This window comes from Gasterosteus aculeatus, chromosome Y (genome assembly GCF_964276395.1).
Source record: "Gasterosteus aculeatus chromosome Y, fGasAcu3.hap1.1, whole genome shotgun sequence".
NCBI lineage: Eukaryota > Metazoa > Chordata > Actinopteri > Perciformes > Gasterosteidae > Gasterosteus > Gasterosteus aculeatus.
In genome coordinates this window covers 18,699,046-18,721,268 of record NC_135709.1, presented here as the reverse complement: position 1 = coordinate 18,721,268, position 22,223 = coordinate 18,699,046, and the positions used below count along the sequence as shown (strand labels likewise).

Genomic DNA, 22,223 nt, shown 5'->3' with positions numbered 1-22,223 from the left:
ATGCTGGTTGAAACAAGTAATTATCATTTTGATATTAAAACAATATTTTTTTTTTACATTACTATTTTGTTCATTCATATTTATTCATTGCATTAGTGATTTGACCGATAATGCACACGTACACTATTTACAGTGTTCATATCCAGGCACATCTGTCAAATCTCATAGTGCCATGGTGACGTGACGTTCAGACATCACGCAAACACTTTTGCGGTATGGCTGACGTTGATAGGCTTCTACTTTAATTTAACTTTTGTTCAGTTAAAAGTACAAATTAGCTAACTCTAACTTACTGTTTGGAGATACATTTCATTCATCAAACGTAACTCAGCCACTTAATAAGTGGCATAAGGCAGCGTTAGCTTGAATATCGCATTTGGGTTAGCAAAGTTAGCTAACTAGCTAGTTCTGTAAATAGTGTTTCGGTGACAGTAGCACTTGTTGTTTAATGCACTCATTAAACCTCTGAGTCATTTAAGCAGTGAAATGGCTAACACAGGGGTTTGCAGCAAACGCCGTAATAGTAAGTGACACCAACTCCACATCTTTACACTTTGTTTAGCATAACGTTATGTATTTGCGGATGGGCCTGCTAATTTCACTCATTAACTCATTTTTTTCTTCTTAACGTGATTTATTTAGTTTATTTTCTTCAGCTACTAGGACAGATCTCAGTTTGCTGCTTGAGTGTCTGAAGTTTCAGATGAAATGTCCCGATTTGTCAAAACAAGCTCTCTTTTCAGTCTGTGAAAAGAGAGGTACGTTAATAGTGAACCCCAAATGACCAAACGCAACAGAACACATGCGTTCTGACAAACACGCGGTAATAATGTATTTCTAAATCAGTGAATATTCAAACAGCGTAACAAATATGTTTCCATCGCCTGTTTCACGTTCATCATTTCAGAGGACAATGTGGACCTGCTGAGGGAAATGGGAGGTGTCTCATTTGTGTATAAACTGTCCAAATCCAGCATCATTTGCTCAGATGTTAAGGAGACTGCCCTATTTACACTGGGCACCTTAGCAGAGGCCAATGGTAGGCGTGTGTATGCTTGTGTGTATCTGTGTGTGTGAGAATGCCAATTCAGGGACTCATTTTGGGGGATGCAGTCCAAAAGCTTCTTTCAATTATTTTATTCTTTAAATTCTTTCAAACAGCTAAGGGTAATACTACTGTTTTAACATTTTTCATTTTTCTTTCAATTGTGGGAAACTAAAAGCTGCAAAGGACACCGATACGATAGCTTTGTAACTTTATCATGTGTAGGATATTAGAAACAAATATACAACCCGGTTCATAAAATTAATAAAAATGCATATAGTGTACACCAGAATACAGCCATGATTCTGAAACTGTGTAATCTATAAAGTAATATAGTAAAACCACTGTAAATCTGTAACTGTTATAGAATAATACCAATGCAGTTATGATTGTATTTGTTGTACTGTAATCAACTGGAATGCATGCATGTAATACTTGAACAACAACTGATATTGACTAAGGATCATTCAAAATCCCGAGTTACATTGAACTCACCAGAAGACTCCCAGAGGTGTGGACACTGACTTTCACACCTTTAAGCATTGTTATAAATACCTGTAGGAACCATTGTTCTGGAGTTCACTGGTGGAGGCGACAGACGGGCACTAGGGATGGTCAAAGGACTGACCTGGGGCCTGTTGGTCGCTGAGACCAGCGGCTCCTCAGCTGAGATGTTCTTTTTACCGCAACGCCATCTCCTTTATTAAATACATTTGGTTGTAACCTTGTGATCAGCGATGACCTCTGTCCGTCCGGCGTTTCTTCATTTTTGAACCCAACAATTTGGTGACCCCGACGTGATGAGGAGCAATGGACGGACGGAGGAACAGCTGATCTGAACAAAGCCCAGCGATCGATTTTCTTCACTCACACGGCGCCATCGAAAAGGTAACCGGCAACCAGTTGTTTTAAAACCGAAATGCTGTATGTTTATCATAGAACATTTATGTGTGAGTGGACAAGATACGATGTTTTGAGGTAAACTGAATTTTAGAGAAAAAAAATAAATAATTTTTCTCTTAGTTTGGATGACCGTTGTGATAAAAAGCACATTGTATATAGTGTTTGTTTGGACGTCTTTTGTATGAGTTACCGACAAAGCTCGGTTGTGTAGCGTTAACGTTAAGCGAATGGGCGACGTTGTTTCACTGTATCTGTCATAGAAGTAATGAATGGATACCTAGTATAGGCCTCAACCAGATGAGGGTAAACGTATAGCTGACTTATAGATTAGTTACGTAATGCATAGTGCCTGAAGCTCTAACAGAACCAAGTCCCCGAGGCGTATTGAGATCGTGATCGTATTGTCAATACTGGGAGAGGGAACGAGGTTCGCCGGCTAGTGGCGACTGCCGTGTTGTCTCGATAAGCTCTCTCACGTTCTGTTAGAAAGCACAATAAGTTAAAGTATGGACTAGACGACGCCTATATGGCTAGAAAACAAGATTAAAAATTGGAATCGGTGAGGACAGAGCTACGAGCCATAGTGCCAAGAACTAACTAAATTTGCGGAATAATTGTATGCAGGAACAAGGCCAGAGTCATGGCGACATGGTCAGCATTGAATTAGATTGGAAAAACGACCCAGATTGCAAAATTAATGGTAAATTTACAATACATAACGGTCGTTGAATAACGTTGCGAACTTGTATATAATTGTATGTTGCATGTTGCGAAAAGAATGAAGCCGGATTAAGGATTTGATTGGGGCCTGGTCTTGGGGAAGACGGAGCACATGTTTTTGGAACATTACAGGATGGCGGGCGGAGACAAATAGAGAAAACAGTTAAAAGATGGCTGAGAAAGAAATTCTCAGCACGGTCTACAGAGGAGATAGCAATGACTTGTTATCCACCACTACTGGGGGTGGAGAACATGTGCTTTGGAGATTTCCAAAATGGCAGCCGGCGACTGTTAAAAGAAGAAACACAGATGTAACACAGTTTTTGTATTTCCCACCTCCACTCTGTATTTCCATTCAACAGTGTCTCCCCTGCCTCCATTTCCAAATGATTCTAACATTTTTTCTTCCTCCATTCTTAGGACCATGTAATTTTTGCTTGCATTACAAACGGTCTATGGACTTTTTCTAGGCTCTATGTGATTCTTTATGTTTTAACGTTTATATAATTGTTCTCTGCTTACATTAACACAATTTTCCCATTTATTGTTTAAACATTTTTACAATTACTGAATTTGAGAGCAATCACACACAGACACACACAGCACATTAGCATGCACATTAGCACACACACCCATGGGACTTGGGCAAGAGACAAAGGACAGGACGCTGTCTGTGGAGCCGGTCTGGTAAGACAAAAGGGAGTCATTCCGAGAGAGGTGCGACCCATAGGGACGTAGAGACGGTCAACAGTCCAGTGGATGAATATATGTAAATAGTTAGCACAGAGGGAGACGTTTAAATGAGTGGGAAATAATGTGATTTGAGCCAAATCTGTAGACCTTGTTGTAAATAATTTGTTATTTTCTCTTAAACTTAGAGATGTATGAGATGTACAGTGCACGGTACATCTCATACAGCATCTTAATGACGGAAGCAAGTTTTAGATCATAGGATAACATTAGTAATAGCAGTGCAGAATGGAAAACTTTGTTACAGACCATCATCCTGTAATGATTTGATCAACAAACCATACACACATGTAACTACATATGATATATTGATATCATTTTCTTTAGGAATAAATGAATGTTCTAGGTCACTAACAAACCATGAGTTGAGTTTTGAGTTCACAGGTAGAGAACGCAAGTAAGCTGCCCTGACGACTGAGAATGCAAATGAAAGTCCAATTGTGAAGACACAGATCATCACACGTCCTGGAGCCCAGACAGGCTGCAAGGAGAAAAGGAAGGAGCAGCGAACGGCAGAGGTCAAAGGGTGCTGATAGCTGACCACCAGGAGGGACTTAGCAGGAAAAGCTCGCCAGCCAGCGTCGAACTTTGAGCCAATGCAAAGACATCTGAAGCTGACCTGATGCTGATTCTAACACATTTATTTTGAGACATGTGTTAAGATAACACATGCCTCAACAGGAGGGATGTAGATATAGAAATATTTTTCCAAATTGAACGGTGGGAAAACTTAACAAAATAAATTACTAAAAGAAAGATTTAGATACCGGAGGAGGAACACCAGGGAAGAGCACCAACACACACACACACACACACACACACACACACACACACACACACACACACACACACACACACGTAGGCACCCCATTGTGCTTCTCTATTCAACAGCTGACCAGGGAATCCTGATCTTCCAACACCTCGGATCCCCCGATTAGTCTGGTCACAGGACCTGCGAGATTCTCAGGATCAAGAAGAGAGTGGATCTCAATCACACGTCAATGACGACCACTACGCGCCGCCTGACCAAGCCTTTGATAACTAAAGGAAGTATACACTCATGCATAATCCCATGTAAGAATACGTGTTCAAGATTTGGAGCCTGGTCGGGGTTATCAAAAATTCAGCCGAATGACTTCTCTCGTTCTGGGAAATTTATTTGTCAGATCACAGGTCAAGTATCAGCGCTGCGTTTGCAAAGGCAGGAGCAGTTCAGGCAGCACACAGGCCGGAAGAACAACTAACTAACATCAGCAAGAACATCATGTTTTATAACCCTTGAAAGACAGAGAAGGAAAGATTTCTATTGACCCTAAACTGGAGTAGAGGAGGACCTTCCACCTCCCGCATCTAAGATCCGGTCACATCCAATGTCCAGACTCCTGACTTAACGTAAACATCGTAAACAGAGTGTGTATGTTGAATAATGTTGGTGTGTCTCTAACCCTCCTTTGGCTGGTAAATCTGCTAGTTGACCTGCAGACCTTACATTCCTCAGCCAGGACACAAACTGACTCCCCATCCTGTCAGACTCGTGTCTGCCTGCTTGGCAGATCCTGCTTCCCCCCTTACCTAACTCTTAAATCAAGACTAGACAGCAAACCCCCAACTAAGCCCATGAAAATAACTTTTGATTATCAATTCCTCCTTTTTACATAATTCATTATGTAAACCAAAAAAAATCAAAAGAAACCACTAATCTAAACGCTAAAAATCTATATCAGTGAATACGGGTGAATGCAGCAGTCATGGAAATCCCTAAACAGTACAAAAAATCAACACCACATCTAAACCGAGTATAATAGACACAGAATACATCCTAGCCTAGAAATATCACACCATCTACGTGTATGCATCCACTATATATGATGTGTGCAACAGTTAGCAGATCACGCGGACAGGAATGTTGAACCTAAAAGGATTTCTTCTTCAGGTCCCTCGAAGTCGGTTCTTACCATACCTATCTCCTCTCCAATCTCCTCCGGCCCTAACAATTGGATCCTTTCATGTAACAAAGCCATCTGTATGGCAGGGGTATCTTAGCATCTATTGCAGAGGTGATGCATCGGAGACATAGTTGTCTGATACAGGGGATGCAGCAGCATCCACAAAGGGCAAAAACCACTATTACGATTACTAAGGTCAGAAAAACTGACAGGAAGAAGCCCTTCCATTGTCCAAAGTATTTACCAAACCAATTACCGACGGTGCCGTCTATACCAGAGTGTTCAGCTAATTCAACAGACATGGCTCTGAGTCCGTGTAATGCTCTAGTAAAGGATCCATCTGGGGCGGTGTTATTGGGGATAAAAGTGCAGCACGCTTGGCCAAACACCGCACACAATCCTCCTTTTTCAGCTAATAACATATCCAAAGCCATCCGGTTCTGGTAAGTCATCAATGAGGTGGCCGATAGTTGGCTGTGCACCCCTTCCAGAGCATCTCTCGTCATATTGGTGAGCCGCTGGATATTGAAATGTACATAATTTAGTCGATCCACATTTTTGTTTACAGTTATAAAAGGGAACAATGATTCCCATCCGGCCGCTATCTGATCCGTTAACTTGTATTGATCAGGTACCCCTCTCGGCACCCCAATAGCATCGAAATAAACAGGGGATCCTTCTGTTAAGCTAAATTCTCTTTTACTGCGACTGAATGAATTACGTCTTTTTGCCTCGTTACTCAATGTTTCAGCGGTTATTTGAACTATTTTAAGCGGAACGATGAGGGAAACTGAGGTGCATTTCCCCATCCACTCAGCTGACAGTACATTAAGTAATCTGCTACCGCCGCAATACCAGTAGATATCAGAGCGGGCCTGGGTCAATTTGGTCATATTTGTCCAGGTGGTTACATCAATTGTCACATTGCACCATGAATCGGTTAAGGAACCTACGTTCAGTCCCCCTTTAAGATGCTTAGTGAAACAGGTATAATCGCCACTTATGGGAGTGAACATGGGAGGGATTGCTTGTGGTTGTGATCCTGGAAAAATAGTTACCCACGACTTGCAACCTTCACTTGGATTCTCTCTAGTATGTAATTCTATCAGGCAGTCAATGTTACCGGCCTGGCTAAGGACCGAGGGCACTGTCCATAGGCTGGCTCTTGCACCTGCACAGGCCACACAGTCAGCAGAGTCCATTTGCTGGGACGCAGTTGTGATCCAATTACTTAATTTGTCCTCTTTTAACCACACTATCACACAGTGCGTGGTTACTTCTGCAAGGTTGTATGGACCTTCCCAGCGGGGATCAGTCCAACTGAATCTGGCTACTTTCCGTAGTACCCAGTCATCCACCTCCACTGGTGCACACTCTCCTTCTTCTTCTTCTCCAGAAAGGATCTCTGTCACCTCTTAACCCCCATGTCTCATGGCACTCCATTGGAGTAGATGTGGTTTTTGTGACTCTAGCGCTGCTCCATGCTCCTGAAATTCCTCGTCCCAATCATCTGCAGGGCCAGGCTCATCTTCCTCTGACTTAACCTGCCTCCCCCGCTCATCCTGTCCACGCCGGGTGATTGATTGCCGCTCTGCCTGGGCTATGACTTCTAACAAAGTTTCTTCTCCTGCAACTCTTCCTCCCCCTACATTAAATGAGGTCATAGGTCTGTGCTCGGGTTGCCGCTTCTTTACGACTGTCGAGTGACCCTGTGGTGTGTTAGGATTACTCCAATCGACAGGCTCCGGCTGGGGCCTGTCCTCCAAATATTGTACCGTCTCTGAGAGAAAAGCAGAAACCTTCTCCACTCCATCATTCTCTTCATGTGGATATGGGGTTACCTGTAACAACCCTTTTTGAACTACCAAAACCTGCGATTCTCCTGGATTAGTAGCTTTCCCTTGCCTCAGTGGCATCTGATGTGGTTCATTTAACAACCGATTAGCCTCCGCATATGGGCCTGTCGAGTAGGGAGGAGGCGCACTAGATTTACAACCGGTCTCATGCACTTTCTCTTCTCCTGCTTTGGTTTGCGGCAACTGCATTGCCGTCTTACTCACGAATACCGCATTTATTTCTCCCAGAAATGTTCTACAGTCCACTAAGAACTCATCTGCCTTTTCTGCACTTTTCTTCTCTTTTCCACAAAATCTCCCTTTAACGGCAAGGAGCGCATGCGCTTGGTCTTTTCCTCTTCTCGCCATCCTAAGATCGTCCTGCAGCTGCACGCCTGTTGGTTGAGAATCTGTCTCCCTTCCAAACATTCCTCTTTCCTGCATCTGTGCAACCCACTTCACATATTCTTTGTTACACATTTCCTATCTTTTTCTATGGTTTTATCCATATGTCTCTTATAGGTCTTAAATAGGGCGAAACCCAGAGTGCCTTCTTTACACCCCTCCCATATCGTTATGGTTTCCTCCATTTTCATCACAGGTTATTTATTTATTCACACGTGGTTTTTGAACACAAGAGAAAGGACTCAATGCCCAATACTGTGAACCCAATCAAGAACCTTCTACTGTATTAGAGGAATACAGCGCTCGATTGTTGAGGCTTATAACACCAGTTCACTCGTATTGTTTTATTTCTCTCGTATTTATACCACCATCATTTAACTATGATTTTCCCTTTTACCCTTTAATACATATCCCCACAGATGTGTAATCCGGTCAAACACTTTTCACTGTCGGATTCTCAGTCCTTTTTCAAGTCCTGATACGCCCAGCTTCCAGGTTCGGTAAAACACCAGGAGTTCCACCAACCACCCACACATTTCCCAGTATGAAAAACAACAAATCTTTCCCAGTGTCCTTATTTCTTCATCTAATATTCTAACCTGCCAGTCCAAGAATCACACAAGTAGGACTGCAGGACCAGAGGTATCTACGTACCACACGGATTGCAACTTGGATTTCTACAGACTAAGATTAACATAAATCCCTGCTCTATTCTAAACTGCCAGCCCACTGCATGCAAACGTGGGACTGCAGTTACCAGAGGTATCTACGTACCACACGGATTGCAACTTGGATTTCTACAGACTAAGATTAACATAAATTTACCTAAATCCTTGCTCTATTCTAAACTGCCAGTCCACGACATGCAAACGTGGGACCCCAGTCACCAGAGGTATCTACGTACCACACGGATTGTAACTTGGATTTCTACAGACTAAGAGTCGACCTCAGGGAACTCAAGTGAGCCCCGTCGTTCCTTTTTAAACTCTTCATATATTTACCTAAGTCCCTAAACCTAAACCCCTACACTATTCTAAACTGCCAGTCCACTGCATGCAAACGTGGGACTGCAGTTACCAGAGGTATCTACGTACCACACGGATTGCAACTTGGATTTCTACCGACTAAGAGTATATATATTTTTACCTAAATCCCTAAACCTATGGACACTTATTCACTTTCCCTAACGTTGAATTCAGTGTGAGTATGTGCTTATACTTTACATGTGATCAACAGGAAATTTTCAAATTTAGTTTTAAATTTAGTGGTCTTATAACGACCTTATTCAGTCAATGGACAGAGACGAATTCTGCAGTTGACAACAAATCTTTTTAGAAGTATCCAATCACAGACATTTTATTCATTTAGAACAAAAGGTTGTCTGCTCACCTGATTCTGTTTTGGGCCCTTGTTGTCAATGCTGAACCACGCCGCCGGTCCTTTCAGCTCGGTCCGGAACACGGAAGTTCCCGTCTTTCTTTGTCCAGGTCAGCAAATCACGTCGGGGTCACCAAATTGTAAGAATACGTGTTCAAGATTTGGAGCCTGGTCGGTGTTATCAAAAATTCAGCCGAATTACTTCTCTCGTTCTGGGAAATTTATTTGTCAGATCACAGGTCAAGTATCAGCACTGCGTTTGCAGGAGCAGTTCAGGCAGCACACAGGCCGGAAGAACAACTCACTAACATCAGCAAGAACATCATGTTTTATAACCCTTGAAAGACAGAGAAGGAAAGATTTCTATTGGCCCTAAACTGGCGTAGAGGAGGACCTTCCACCTCCCGCATCTAAGATCCGGTCACATCCAATGTCCAGACTCCTGACTTAACGTAAACATTGTAAACAGAGTGTGTATGTTGAATAGTGTTGGTGTGTCTCTAACCCTCTTTGGCTGGTAAATCTGCTAGTTGACCCGCAGACCTTGCATTCCTCAGCCAGGACAGAAACTGACTCCCCATCCTGTCAGACTCGTGTCTGCCTGCTTGGCACATCCTGCTTCCCCCCTTACCTAACTCTTAAATCAAGACTAGACAGCAAACCCCCAACTAAGCCCATGAAAATAACTTTTGATTATCACCCACAAACACTTTAGTTTTTGTACAAGTTACTACCACACAACTTTCAGATTAAGAAAAGGGACAGAAATCCCTCATTTAAATCCAAGCTAAAATGATTGAGATATACAAGCAAATACACACGGTTGATATTATTGTGAGAACAAGAGATCAAGGTTCTTGATTTATAATGTCCAAACATTTCCCTGATATAGAACTATACAGTAAATAGACATATTCACATTGAACATCTGGTCGGACGGTGAAAGAGATTCACCTTTCCGTTGAGTTGTACTTATTAAGATAACAGTATTGTCCCGATTAAACAAAACATAACTATAGACACAGTGAAAAACAGACAGGAATGCATCACCAATAATTGATAAACTACATTAACCTAAAACCCACATCAGTAGAATGGAAGCTATGGGAATACCTGGGGGGTGTCTAATGAGTTTCAAGTCACACACAGGATCTAGAAGACGCACCTCTACCCCTGCTGGAGCAGAGAGGGATGACACAGAAGAGGAGAGACCACCTGTCAACAACATGAGCGGCGCCAAAGGAACCGTGAGCAGTGACCAAACAACCGTCATCTCGCTGAGAGGAAGGACTTCCTCAGCCCAGAGTCTGCTTGACCACCGTGCAGGACCAGGAGGAAGCATCAGGACCGACCACAGCAGAACCAGCACCGCAGAGCCGGACTAGAAGCAAGACAAGCATCGTTCTAGGAGACCAGAAGCAAGACTAGGACCGATTCAGAAAGGGTCCAAGCAACCTTCCAGTCTCCCTTTTAAGGGACAGCACAGTTCCAAGACCACTTCACACTAATGGGGGACATTGACAGCGGCTCCTCAGCTGAGATGTTCTTTTTACCGCAACGCCATCTCTTTTATTAAATACATTTGGTCTCAACCTTTTGATCAGCGATGACCTCTGTCCGTCCGGCGTTTCTTCATTTTTGAACCCAACACATGACATACTCATTTTAAAGATGGCTCTGGTCCTGGGATGAACACATCCTTGAGATTTTCAAAACAAGCCTGTGTACTGTCGTATGTTAATATAATATCAATGTATTGGTTCAATGTGGTATCTTCAGATGCAAGTCAGTAGGAGTAAATTCCATTTTAATTATACTGTAATTGTAGAATTTTTCTCTTTCTGGTAGTGTATTGCAAGAATTATCTCTGCAAAAAGGAGACATTTGCAGACCTTGCTGGTTTGTTGCTGAAGGAAGACATCCCACTGACACAGAAGAGCGTGTCGGTGTGTTTGCTGACCGTGTTGGTAGCCAACAATAGTAAGGATGAGTTAAAACTGCAGGATTGGTTCTGCCATTTAGTTGCAATTATTTTTGGAGTTAGTTCAAGCCATTCTAACATCTTTGGAACAAAACATACTTGTTTTTTGTCAGTTTCATGTGATTGTGTGTTATTGCAGAATCGGGACAGACTTTAGGTCAAGCAACTGGCTGCCTGAATATTCTATTGGACCTCTTCAGGTACTTAACAATACTTAACGCCAGACATTAGTAAAACAATTTACATTAGTATGCCAGAGATGTTGTTGTGTGTAGAGACTTACTCATACAAGCACATACATTTAAGTTTAATAGTATACATTTTTGCAGGACCACTTCCCCTCTCTCTACAGAGGCTACAGTGAGAGCTGCTAATGCTACTCAGACTTACCAGCTTTGGGCATCTGTGTGTAGTGCGCTCTGTGGATTTGTCAACAACCCTCAAAATGGTAATGTCCTTGGTTTATTTGTGCCTGCATTGAAAACATTGATGCTCCTAACCATGCAGGCAACTAACTTTATGTTACTATTGTTTTTCTCAATTTTCTTTCTTGTCTTACAGACAAGGCTCAGCGTGTTTGTGTGGCGGCCTTTGCCACAATAAAAGTCTGGCTTCAGCAGATTGCTCTGCCACGTACTGAGATTTTTCAACCCATATGTTCTTTCATAGCGATGACGGTTGCCAACAACTGTAAGTGGAGGAAGCAGAATCGCTCGTGCTTAACCTGTGCTTCTCATCATTAAATGTTAAACACTTCTAAACACCTCGTTTTGCAGCCTGTGTTTGTCACTGGGTGGACGATTGGGGACCATTGATTGCATGCACAATTGATTGCATATTTTATTGATTGCATGTTTTATTGATTTGTTGTTGCATGTTTTTACAGTTTGTTATTTTATGATTGCATGTTTCTATGACTTGTTGTTTTGTGATTGCATGCTGGACAATTTATAATCTGCTTTGAGTTTTGTTTGAGTTGTGTCCTCAATTGACAATCGTCCCCAACTCATTAGCAATTAGTGGCATATGGCAAATGGACCAATGGGGAAAGGCCAGGGGCAGAACTTTCTCTTTTTAAGCAGGAAGACAGAACACTGGCAGAAGGAGAAACGGGTAAGAAACAGGGCGAAACTGGAAAGGAGAGCTGGGGAGCAACAAGGAGAACCGGGAAGAAACGAGACACGAGAGAAGGGAGAAGGAGCAAGGCAGAAGCAGAGGTACCACTACCAGCAGCAGCAGCAGCAGACGCACCACCAGAAGCAGCAGCAGCGGAGGGCAGGAGCAGACTCACCACCACCAGCAGCAGCAGCAGCAGCAGCAGCAGCAGAGGGCGACTGGCAGTCAGACGTCCACACCAGTGGACTAGGGACGCGCAGGACTTCGCACCTGCTGTGGTGATGACCCTGGACGGACTATTTTAGCTCCCTTTTATATATTTTAACCTTTGTATTAAAATAAATATTTTTTAGTCGTATTTCCGCCCCTGTCTCCTCTTGGGTCATTGTTTTACTGCTCCCCTCCAAACAAACGAACCTTTGTTTTTAATTATTTAGAGTTCCTAGGGCTTTTACCTAGGTGGCGTTGTTGGCAACACTTTTAGTTTTTAAGAAGAAACCTCGGCCGCTGACATAGATTTGGCGTTGCTGGCAGGACTTGGATTTTTCGGGAGCAGTGAACATTGGCCTAAGCAATCCCTGTCTAACTTAATAATGATGTTGATGCCTTTGTATGCTGGTGCCCCTTGGGTTCCCAAATATACAGGACCTAGTGGCAGTTTACAATATGGGGATTGGAAAGAACAGATCCAAGGACTTTTAGGTATTCAGGAATTTTCTGAAGCAAAGAAAGTAGAAATTGTCTTAGGTGGGTAGCTTTGGGGGGAGAAGCCAAACAACAGGTTGGTGTTTTGGTTGAGGATGAGCGCGATAGAGTTGCTAAAATATTTACCTATTTAGATGCACTCTATGGGGAACAAACTTCTATCCCTGCATTACGCGCCCATTTTTATAATTGTTATCAAAAGCCTAGGGAAACTGTGAAAGCGTATCTGTTACGCTTGCGAGGGCTATATTGCAGGCTACAACAACGCAGCCCGGATGACGCCCCCACGGAAAACAATCTGCGTGAACAGTTCCTACTAGGCTTGGAAGATGGTGCCCTGGCCCAGGATCTAAAAACCTATGCCCGACGTAATCCAGGACGGAGCTTTGACGATCTACGCCAGGAAGCAATGCTGTTGGATGACGAGCATGGTGGTGAAAGACTGACCGGGGTAGAGTGTTCTGCTGTACGAGGAGCCCAGGCAGCAAAGCCCTTGACATCCGAACGGGACTGGAAACAAGTCTTTAAAGATGAGATTATGGCAGAAGTGGCGGGCCAGATGAAAGGGCTGACTCAGGAGATTGTTCGGGAACTGCGACCTCTCCTAGAGCCCAGACAACCTAACCATCCCATTTATGCTCCCCCAGTAGGTGGACGACGACGAGCAACATCTGACTGTTCTAATAGATGGGATACTGAAGGTAGGCCTATCTGCCGTCGCTGTAAACAGCCGGGACATGTGGCTAGATTTTGTAGGGCAACTTCAGAAACCAGGCCGGCTTTAAACTAGTTAGCCCTGCTCCTGAGGTCCGAGTAGTAGGGTCAGATAGTATAGCCAATGTAGGGGCCACCCCAACCTTTGTAGGAAATTGTCCAATGGTAAAGGTTCGCATAGATGGAGTAGAACTCTCAGGGTTACTGGATACTGGTTCTCAAGTAACTTTGATGCAACAGCAAGTACTGGAACGACATTTCCCTGATTGCAAGCTGGGTGTGGGAGGAACCCCGGCTGTATTGACTCTCAAAGCGGCTAATGGCCTGGAAATCCCGTATATAGGCTACGCGGTGATGAACTTTGAAGTGGGACACATTAAGATACCGAATAGGGGTCGTGTCATTGTAAAAAACAAATGCTCAACTAATCCCTTGATTCTGGGAATGAACGTCATTAGTGCTTGCTGAGAGACTCTTTTTCAGAAGACTGGGGGATCTACACTGCCCGGTGATAGCCCTCAGGCTTAGAAGGCTTGGAGTCAGTCTGAGGTTCTGTGTGGATTACAGGAAATTGAATTCTGTGACTCATAAGGATGCATTTCCCCTCCCCAGAATTGAAGAGACCCTTACCACCCTCAATAGGGCTGAGTGGTTTTCGACTTTAGACCTCGCAAGTGGGTACTGGCAGGTGGAGATGGACCCACAAGATCGCGAGAAGACTGCTTTTACAACACCATTGGGTCTTTTCGAGTTTGATAGGATGCCATTTGGTCTTTGTAATGCCCCTGCTACCTTTCAGCGCCTTAGCAGTAGCAGCAGCAGCAGCAGCAACAGCAGACGCACCACCAGAAGCAGCAGCAGCGGAGGGCAGGAGCAGACTCACCACCACCAGCAGCAGCAGCAGCAGCAGCAGAGGGCGACTGGCAATCAGACGTCCACACCAGTGGACTAGGGACGCGCAGGACTTCGCACCTGCTGTGGTGATGACCCTATTTTAGCTCCTTTATATATTTTAACCTTTGTATTAAAATAAATATTTTTTAGTCGTATTTCCGCCCCTGTCTCCTCTTGGGTCATTGTTTTACTGCTCCCCTCCAAACAAACGAACCTTTGTTTTTAATTATTTAGAGTTCCTAGGGCTTTTACCTAGGTGGCGTTGTTGGCAACACTTTTAGTTTTTAAGAAGAAACCTCGGCCGCTGACATGTTCAGGCGAGTTTTTATGGCTCCGGGTGTCTGGATACTCTCGCTCTTGGACTGGTTCGTCTAGCTTCAGCAGCAGACACAAGCTCGACGTCTTTCCAGCTTGCTGTCACTATATCCAAGACCCTTTCTGCTTCCATCACAGAAAATAGTGCATATCACTCACATTTTAACGCATCTAGACTCTACACTTAAACAACCTATGTATCCCCCTCTCCATCCACAATCTGTTCTTCTGTAGCGTCTCTGGCCTCGGGTCTTTCTCGGTATGGTGTGGTTCCCCACCTCTTCTCCCTGCTGGATATCCCACACTTGGAGCCTAAGGACAGGCTGTCTGTTTTGCTCACTCTGGGCCGCTGCACTGAGGCATCTGGTAAGACTGCACAGTCAACACGTTCTCCACAGTCCTGATTCTCTTGATTCTCTCACACCACAGGTTGAGTATTTTTGCTAACCACGTGTTTTTCACGAATGTGATTTTTCTTGCTGGCTGAAGAGGAGCACCAGTCCCAGTTGCTGCATTGTGGAGGCCTGCTCGTTATCATAACCCTTCTCACAGAAGATACAAGTGAGGAGGTTAGGAAGGCTGCTACCTTCATTTTGCAGACCTGCAAACAGGCCAGTAAGTCAACATGGGTTCAGTTCTTTTACTTAATAAGTGATTTATGATCTTCAGTGTCACCATTGCAAAATAAACATCCACTTTTCTTTTACTTGTTATGTTGGGCATGTGTGAATTTACCTTCAAACAAAATCATTTAAATGAGCGTTCTCTCACATATGTAGTATGAATGTAGGATTCCCTGTAAAGCATGACGTGGAAATGCCTGCCCCAGGCCAGCTCTTGGAGCAGTGGGGACCTCGGTGGGGAAGATCCGAGTTGAAGAAAACTCACTGTCTCGTGTCCGGTTTGCAGGTAGGAGAGTGTGACCCTATTAAGCACAGTTTGTGTTCTACACATCACTTGGGACTATGTACCCAAGGACGTTACCTCTCTGCAACTCCACTTTATGTGTCTGATCACTTCTTCATCTCTTACTCCCTTCCACTCTCTATAACTAACAAACCTCCCTCATTGACGAACTCTGCACCGGCTCGTCGCAATATTCGCTCTCTCTCTCCCTCCTCGCTGGCATCCTCTGTTCTATCAGCTCTCCCTTCAACTGATTCCTTCTCACTCTTGCATCCGAACGCTGCTGCAGAGACTCTCCTCTCAACTCTTTCCTCCTCTCTAGACTCTCTCTGCCCTCTTACGACACGACGGACTGGCAAATCCCCTCCGGCTCCGTGGCTGTCTCAACCGGTCCGTGCCATGAGAGCCACCATGCGAGCGTCGGAAAGGAGATGGCGTAAATATAAACGACCTGACGACCTGCTTGAATTTCAATCTCTCCTCTCCTCGTTTTCTGCTTCTATCTCTGCTGCCAAAAGCTCTTTCTACCAATCCAAAATCGAATCTTCATTTTCTAACTCCAAAAAATTCTTCTCGATCTTCTCCAATCTCCTCGAACCCCCTCCCCCTCCTCCCCCCTCCACCCTTCTTCCGGGAGACTTTGTCAACTACTTCACCAAGAAAATAGCTGACATACGCTCCTCCTTCTCAAACCCACCTCTTACTTCTCGCGTCGCACCGACCTCACCTCTTTCGCCCTCACTTTCCTCTTTCACCGCCCTCTCTCCTAACCAAATACTTACCCTAGTAACCTCTGCCCGTCCGACCACGTGCCCTCTTGACCCCATTCCATCACATCTTCTACAATCTATCGCACCTGACCTTCTTCCGTTCCTCACCTGTCTCATCAACAACGCTCTGTTATCTGGCTGTTTTCCCAATTCTCTGAAGGAGGCAAGAGTCAACCCCCTCCTGAAGAAACCTACCCTCAACCCTTCTGAAGAAAACAACTACAGACCGGTCTCTCTTCTTCCCTTTTTGTCCAAAACCCTTGAACGTGCTATCTTTAATCAACTCTCCTCTTATCTCCACTGTAACAACCTCCTTGACCCCCACCAGTCAGGTTTCAAGGCAGGCCACTCCACAGAGACTGCTCTCCTTGCTGTCTCAGAGCAACTCCACACTGCTAGAGCCGCCTCTCTCTCCTCTGTCCTCATCCTTCTGGACCTCTCTGCTGCATTTGACACGGTCAACCACCAGATCCTTATTTCCTCCCTTCAGGAACTTGGTGTCACAGGCTTTGCTCTCTCCCTTCTCTCGTCCTACCTCGACGGCCGCACCTACCGGGTACCCTGGCAAGGATCTGTGTCGGAACCTTGTCCTCTTACTACTGGAGTTCCTCAGGGTTCCGTGCTGGGTCCCCTCCCGTTTTCGCTTTACACCAACTCTCTTGGCGCTGTCATTCGCTCGCATGACTTCTCTTACCACAGCTATGCCGATGACACCCAACTAATTCTCTCCTTCCCTCACTCGGACACCCAGGTGGCGGCTCGGATCTCTGCCTGTCTAACTGACATCTCTCAGTGGATGTCCGCCCACCATCTGAAAATCAACCCCGACAAGACTGAACTACTTCTCTTTCCCGGAAAAGATTTGCTTACCCAGGAAGCAAGAACTCCGTACTAACGCCCACTTTGACCGCTAAGAACCTCGGCGTCACACTCGACAGCCAACTCTCCCTGACTCCCAACATCACCGCAACAACGCGATCCTGTAGATACACGCTCTACATCAGGAGAATACGTCCCCTTCTCACTCACTCAGAAGGCAGCGCAGGTACTGATTCAGGCTCTTGTCATCTCCCGCCTGGACTACTGCAACTCTCTCCTGGCTGGTCTCCCTGCCACCGCCATTCGACCTCTGCAGCTCATTCAGAATGCAGCAGCTCGACTGGTCTTCAACCTTCCGAAATTCTCCCACACTACTCCACTCCTCCGCTCTCTTCACTGGCTACCGGTGGCCGCCCGCATCCAGTTCAAAACATTGGTGCTCACGTACCATGCTGTGAATGGATCGGATCCAGCTTACATCCAGGACATGGTCAAACCCTACATCCCAACCCGCACTCTCCGCTCTGCATCTGCAAAACTACTCGTCCCTCCCTCACTGAGAGCAAAACACTCGACTAGATCTCGACTCTTTGCTGTCCTTGCGCCGAAATGGTGGAACGAGCTCTCTGAAGACATCAGGACCGCAGAGAGCCTTCACATCTTCCGCCGCAAACTAAAGACACACCTCTTCAGACTCTACCTCGACCAAAGACTAACAAATTGTAGCACTTAAATTGTACTTGTAACGTCACTCATCTACAGCAAATTGTAAATTGGCTTATTTGAAGAAATTGCACTTTCTTGTTTCTTGTTCTCCTGAGTTTGTACCCTATGGTTGAATGCACTTATTGTACGTCGCTTTGGATAAAAGCGTCCGCTAAATGACATGTAATGTAATGTAATGTAACTCTCCTTCTTGTCCTAGTTTGCGTGCTGCCTTTTGAGGAAGTGACCAGTCACACTTTTGCATCGTTGCAAAGCTCCTGCCAGCACAGCTGTGACATACACCAGGTACTCCGAGAGGCCACAGAGCGGTTCAGGACCCGTCACTGCAACAGCTGCTTAGGAGAGAGTACCATGACGACGATGAGCCGGCAAACCAAGAATACGAGAGAGTTTCAGCTGCACAGCCACGGAGGAGCTGGGAAAACGGGAGCGGTAAGAAAATCCATCCTCCCGGACAGCGACTCACCCGCTTTGCAGTGGCCTTCGGTTTGGAGGGTGTCGTAAGGACAAGTTCACAAGGTGGTGGCAAATAAGCACCGTGTTTAAAAGTTAAACACAATTCATCCTCAAAGTTAAAGCTCAATGCCATCCTTGATGTGTTTAGCCAACGTGTGCAGCGTGTTCCTTGCCTTTCACCCAATGTCGCCTGGGATCGGCCCTGAACGGGACAAGCGGACAAAGAGATGGGCGGGTTCGATGTTCTGTGTGTTTGTACTGATCACAATAGGGCTGCGACTTTCATTTCATTAGGCGCTGTGTTTTGATAATTGATAATGATAAATGATAATTAACTGGACTGTGTAACTTTCTAATTGCAAGGTGTGAGTGCAAGATCTGAGTTTTGTTTTGTTTAAGGCTCCTCATACACACTTTGAAGCCTGGGGCAGAGGCAACGTTTCAGACTAACCCATCAGCGCTACATCATATGTGCACTGAGTTATGGGTGCTCAATACCTGCTTTCATGACAGACAGCTATAAAATATATTGACGAGTAACATGTCCTTCGTCATCGAGCATTACTCAGTCAGGATTGATGTAAAAACCGTACCAATGAAAACACTGGGTCTTTTCTGGAGCTGATTGAATACAAAATAACCTGTCAGAGAACTAGACGCCTCGTGCCTTTTGCTGTTGTTCCAAAGTGTTTTTTATTGTCTTTCATTTGTCTACTACTTCGTATTTATTACTTTCTTATTCTCTGCATAAATCACCTATGCAATAAAATGCCTGATCTCTATTCCACTGTAAAAGAGGTGCGCCCGACTCTTGTACGTAAGGGAGCAGGAAAAGGCCGGAGCTCCCCTCCCTGGAAGAAGCACAACGGTAAGAATTATGAAGCTAGTGGATTGTATTGTTTCTGTCACACATCAATGTCTTTAAAGACTGCAGGGAGTGAGCCTGTCTACATATAACAAATCAACATGATTAGACAACCAATAATCTTCGCGTGTGTTTGGTTGTCTTATCCTTCCATCACAGACAGCCGTTTGACTCCACTGCATAAAGGAGCTACAAAGGAGACATGGACCACTTACAGGACAGGTACGTATGTGACGTAATAATAACAACATTTAATTTATTGTTGTCGCCATATTCAACAGCGTTGATCTTGTTGCGCCTCTTAGGGCCGGGCTTGATTCCTCTGAAAAGGTCCCATCTTCCGGAAGGTAGATAGATATGTGCCGTGAGATACACATTTTAGGTGCGTGTGAAAGTTATGGTTGCGAGCCTTTAGTGGGAGCTGTCTCCCTGCAGTGTGCTCTTGGCAAGAGACAAACCAAAGAGCAGAAGGAATGTTGAACTGCAGCCAGTGTTCTCACTGTGCAGGCCAAAGCTGGTTCAGAGCCGCACGACTGTATTGAGCTGCTGTGTGTGTGTGTGTGTGTGTGTGTGTGTGTGTGTGTGTGTGAGAGCGAGAGACACATGCTTTTGTATTGGCCAGTGGTGATGAAAGACATTTCGGTCCGTTCCACATTATGAGCACATCATTGCATGCTCTGTACTTGCATTACACTCATTATACTGTACATCAAAATATGTTCAGGTTTTTTGTAGCTTTCTATGACATCATTCCCCTTTTTCTACTCCAGCTTTCTGAATATTTTTTTGTTGCACAAGATTTACTGTATCTTTACGCCACTCAGCCAAATACATTTAACTAACTGTGTCAGAGCTCACCCAGAATGCAAGAGTGAAGACGTTGTCTATCTTTATATTTGACATCCCAATCTTTTTTTTTACACATATTCAGTTTGTTTTATCTTTTCAATTAAGAGAGAAGAGTAGGCAATAAAAGTGGACGTCACACTATGGATGATGAGCCGAGGACAAGCCCAGATCACGGTTCCAATGTGAGAGTTTGCGCAACAAAAGTGTCTTATTGCAAGGCAATTTTATTTGTATAGCACATTTCAACAACAAGGCAATTCAAAGTGCTTCACATAAAACCATTAAAAACATCCAAACATAAAGCAAGGAGATTTATAAACAGCTAACAACATTGATACATTAAAACATAAAAGAAAAACAGTCATTAAAAGGATAAAAAAAGACATCAAAAGATTTGAAATAGAATAAAATTTGCAGTGTAATTTAAGAATGTCTTTAAGAATTCCGACTTGCAACACATCAGCAAGAGGACTTTCCAAAGCACACAACGATGCAATTATTATAATTTGACATGAATGCATATGACAAAACATCAGATTTCAAGTCATTAACAAAAGCAGCTCACTTAATAGTTCACACGTGAGGCACAGCTATTGCACTGAATGATGTAAAGTGTGCACAGGATTTGTCCCATAAGCCACACGTGCAGATGTATAATCCAAGCTGGCTTCTCCCTGCATCCTTATAACCCACCAGAGACAGAAGAAGGCCGACTTCAGGTACTTAACAATCCTTAACGCCAGACATTAGTAAAACAATGTACATTAGTATGCTATTAGTAGGTGCGTTACCTGCAGAGAGGTGTGAAGCGTTTCGGTTTCTCCTGGAACTCCATTTTGTGGCCGTACCCCTTCCAACGCACCAACGTTGACCTGGCCAAAAAATACAGCAGGTTAATGGTAACAGACATTAGATATTTTCCATCATAAATGACACATTGCATTCAAATGCCTTGTTTCTTTGCCTTCAGAGAGGTAACGTCTAGGAGTCTGGCTGTTCGGAGGTTGTGGGAAACCCAACGAATGGCTCTCTTCACACTGTATTTATTGCAAATTGATGCCAAAGAGCGTTTACTTATATATCCTTCTATATATATCTATATATTAATATAGCGCATTCTCACGATGTATTAAGATTTGTCTTACAGTACAGTACTTAGAGTACTTGGTACTTTGCACTGTTTGTATTATATATTTTATTCTTGTCAGTTCTTTGACACATATTTTTAATTGTTTATTATATTTTAAAGTATTTGTTTTTAAGATTTTTACATCTCTCTGTTGAAACTGTTTTGTTTGTTTGTCGTTTTTATTTATGGGATGAATTTTTATATGCCTTGAGTGAATTTGATGAATCACCTTTGGGGAAAGGCTATATTACCGTTTTGTTGTGCTATTACTTATTGATGAATCAGCACCACTTTGTTGCCACATGTAAGTCAGCTGGCTTTGATTGCATCATCAAATGTGTTGATGAGTTGTGGCATGAAAAGAACATGAAGCAATCGTTGCTCCACTTCACTGTGTTACTTCTTTGACATCCGTTGTTAGGGAAGCCAAGACAGAGTTCTGTTTACTTTGTCTAATGCTCTTGCCATTGAAGGCCGTAATGAAGCAAGGCATCAACAAGGAGGACTCAGGACTCCCTTGTTTTTCTGAGATGAAAGCCTCCGGTAGGACAGGAATCCCGAACAGTGCAGATCGTGTGTCTGTTCTCAATCTGAATCAGCAAACCGGGTCATCCACAAACTGTCCTGCTGCAGGCTGGCTTGACTGAGATCACCGTCTGAGGAGTGCCTCTCCCTCTCCCATGGGGACATGTGTTGCTAAAACTATGGGACTTACCCACATGCCATGCCCCGAGGCGTAGGCTGTAAAAGGGAGGTGTGGTTGGGACAAAAACATATTACAAAACTGAATTGGAGCATTGATGCGCAAGGATGGTCTCTTGTGTCCTTTTTAAACGGAGCAGCTCCATGTAGTGCATCTTGAAGTCTTTCCTTCATTTGGTCAAATTGCCAAAGTAAATAATCAAGTTTCTTTTTGAGGCTGAAGTGAGCTCTCATACCAATCCACTGACTGCTCGCTCCAGCAGTTGGAATCATACGCCGTGAGGGCAGAGTGGGG

The 22,223-nt window shown here is 44.2% G+C and overlaps 1 pseudogene across 1 annotated transcript; it reads left to right on the top strand.

The window, feature by feature from the left end:
- The first annotated feature begins 486 nt into the window (after positions 1–486).
- On the top strand, positions 487–22,208 carry LOC120812384 (telomere repeats-binding bouquet formation protein 1-like; annotated as a pseudogene). The gene is made up of 17 exons (XR_013454771.1): positions 487–523; positions 657–758; positions 908–1,039; positions 10,830–10,961; positions 11,102–11,162; positions 11,292–11,410; positions 11,524–11,656; positions 14,684–14,850; positions 14,941–15,072; positions 15,196–15,321; positions 18,127–18,359; positions 19,180–19,251; positions 19,408–19,470; positions 19,554–19,595; positions 20,203–20,279; positions 20,794–20,835; positions 20,880–22,208. The product of XR_013454771.1 is annotated as a telomere repeats-binding bouquet formation protein 1-like (transcript).
- The last annotated feature ends 15 nt before the right edge of the window (positions 22,209–22,223 follow it).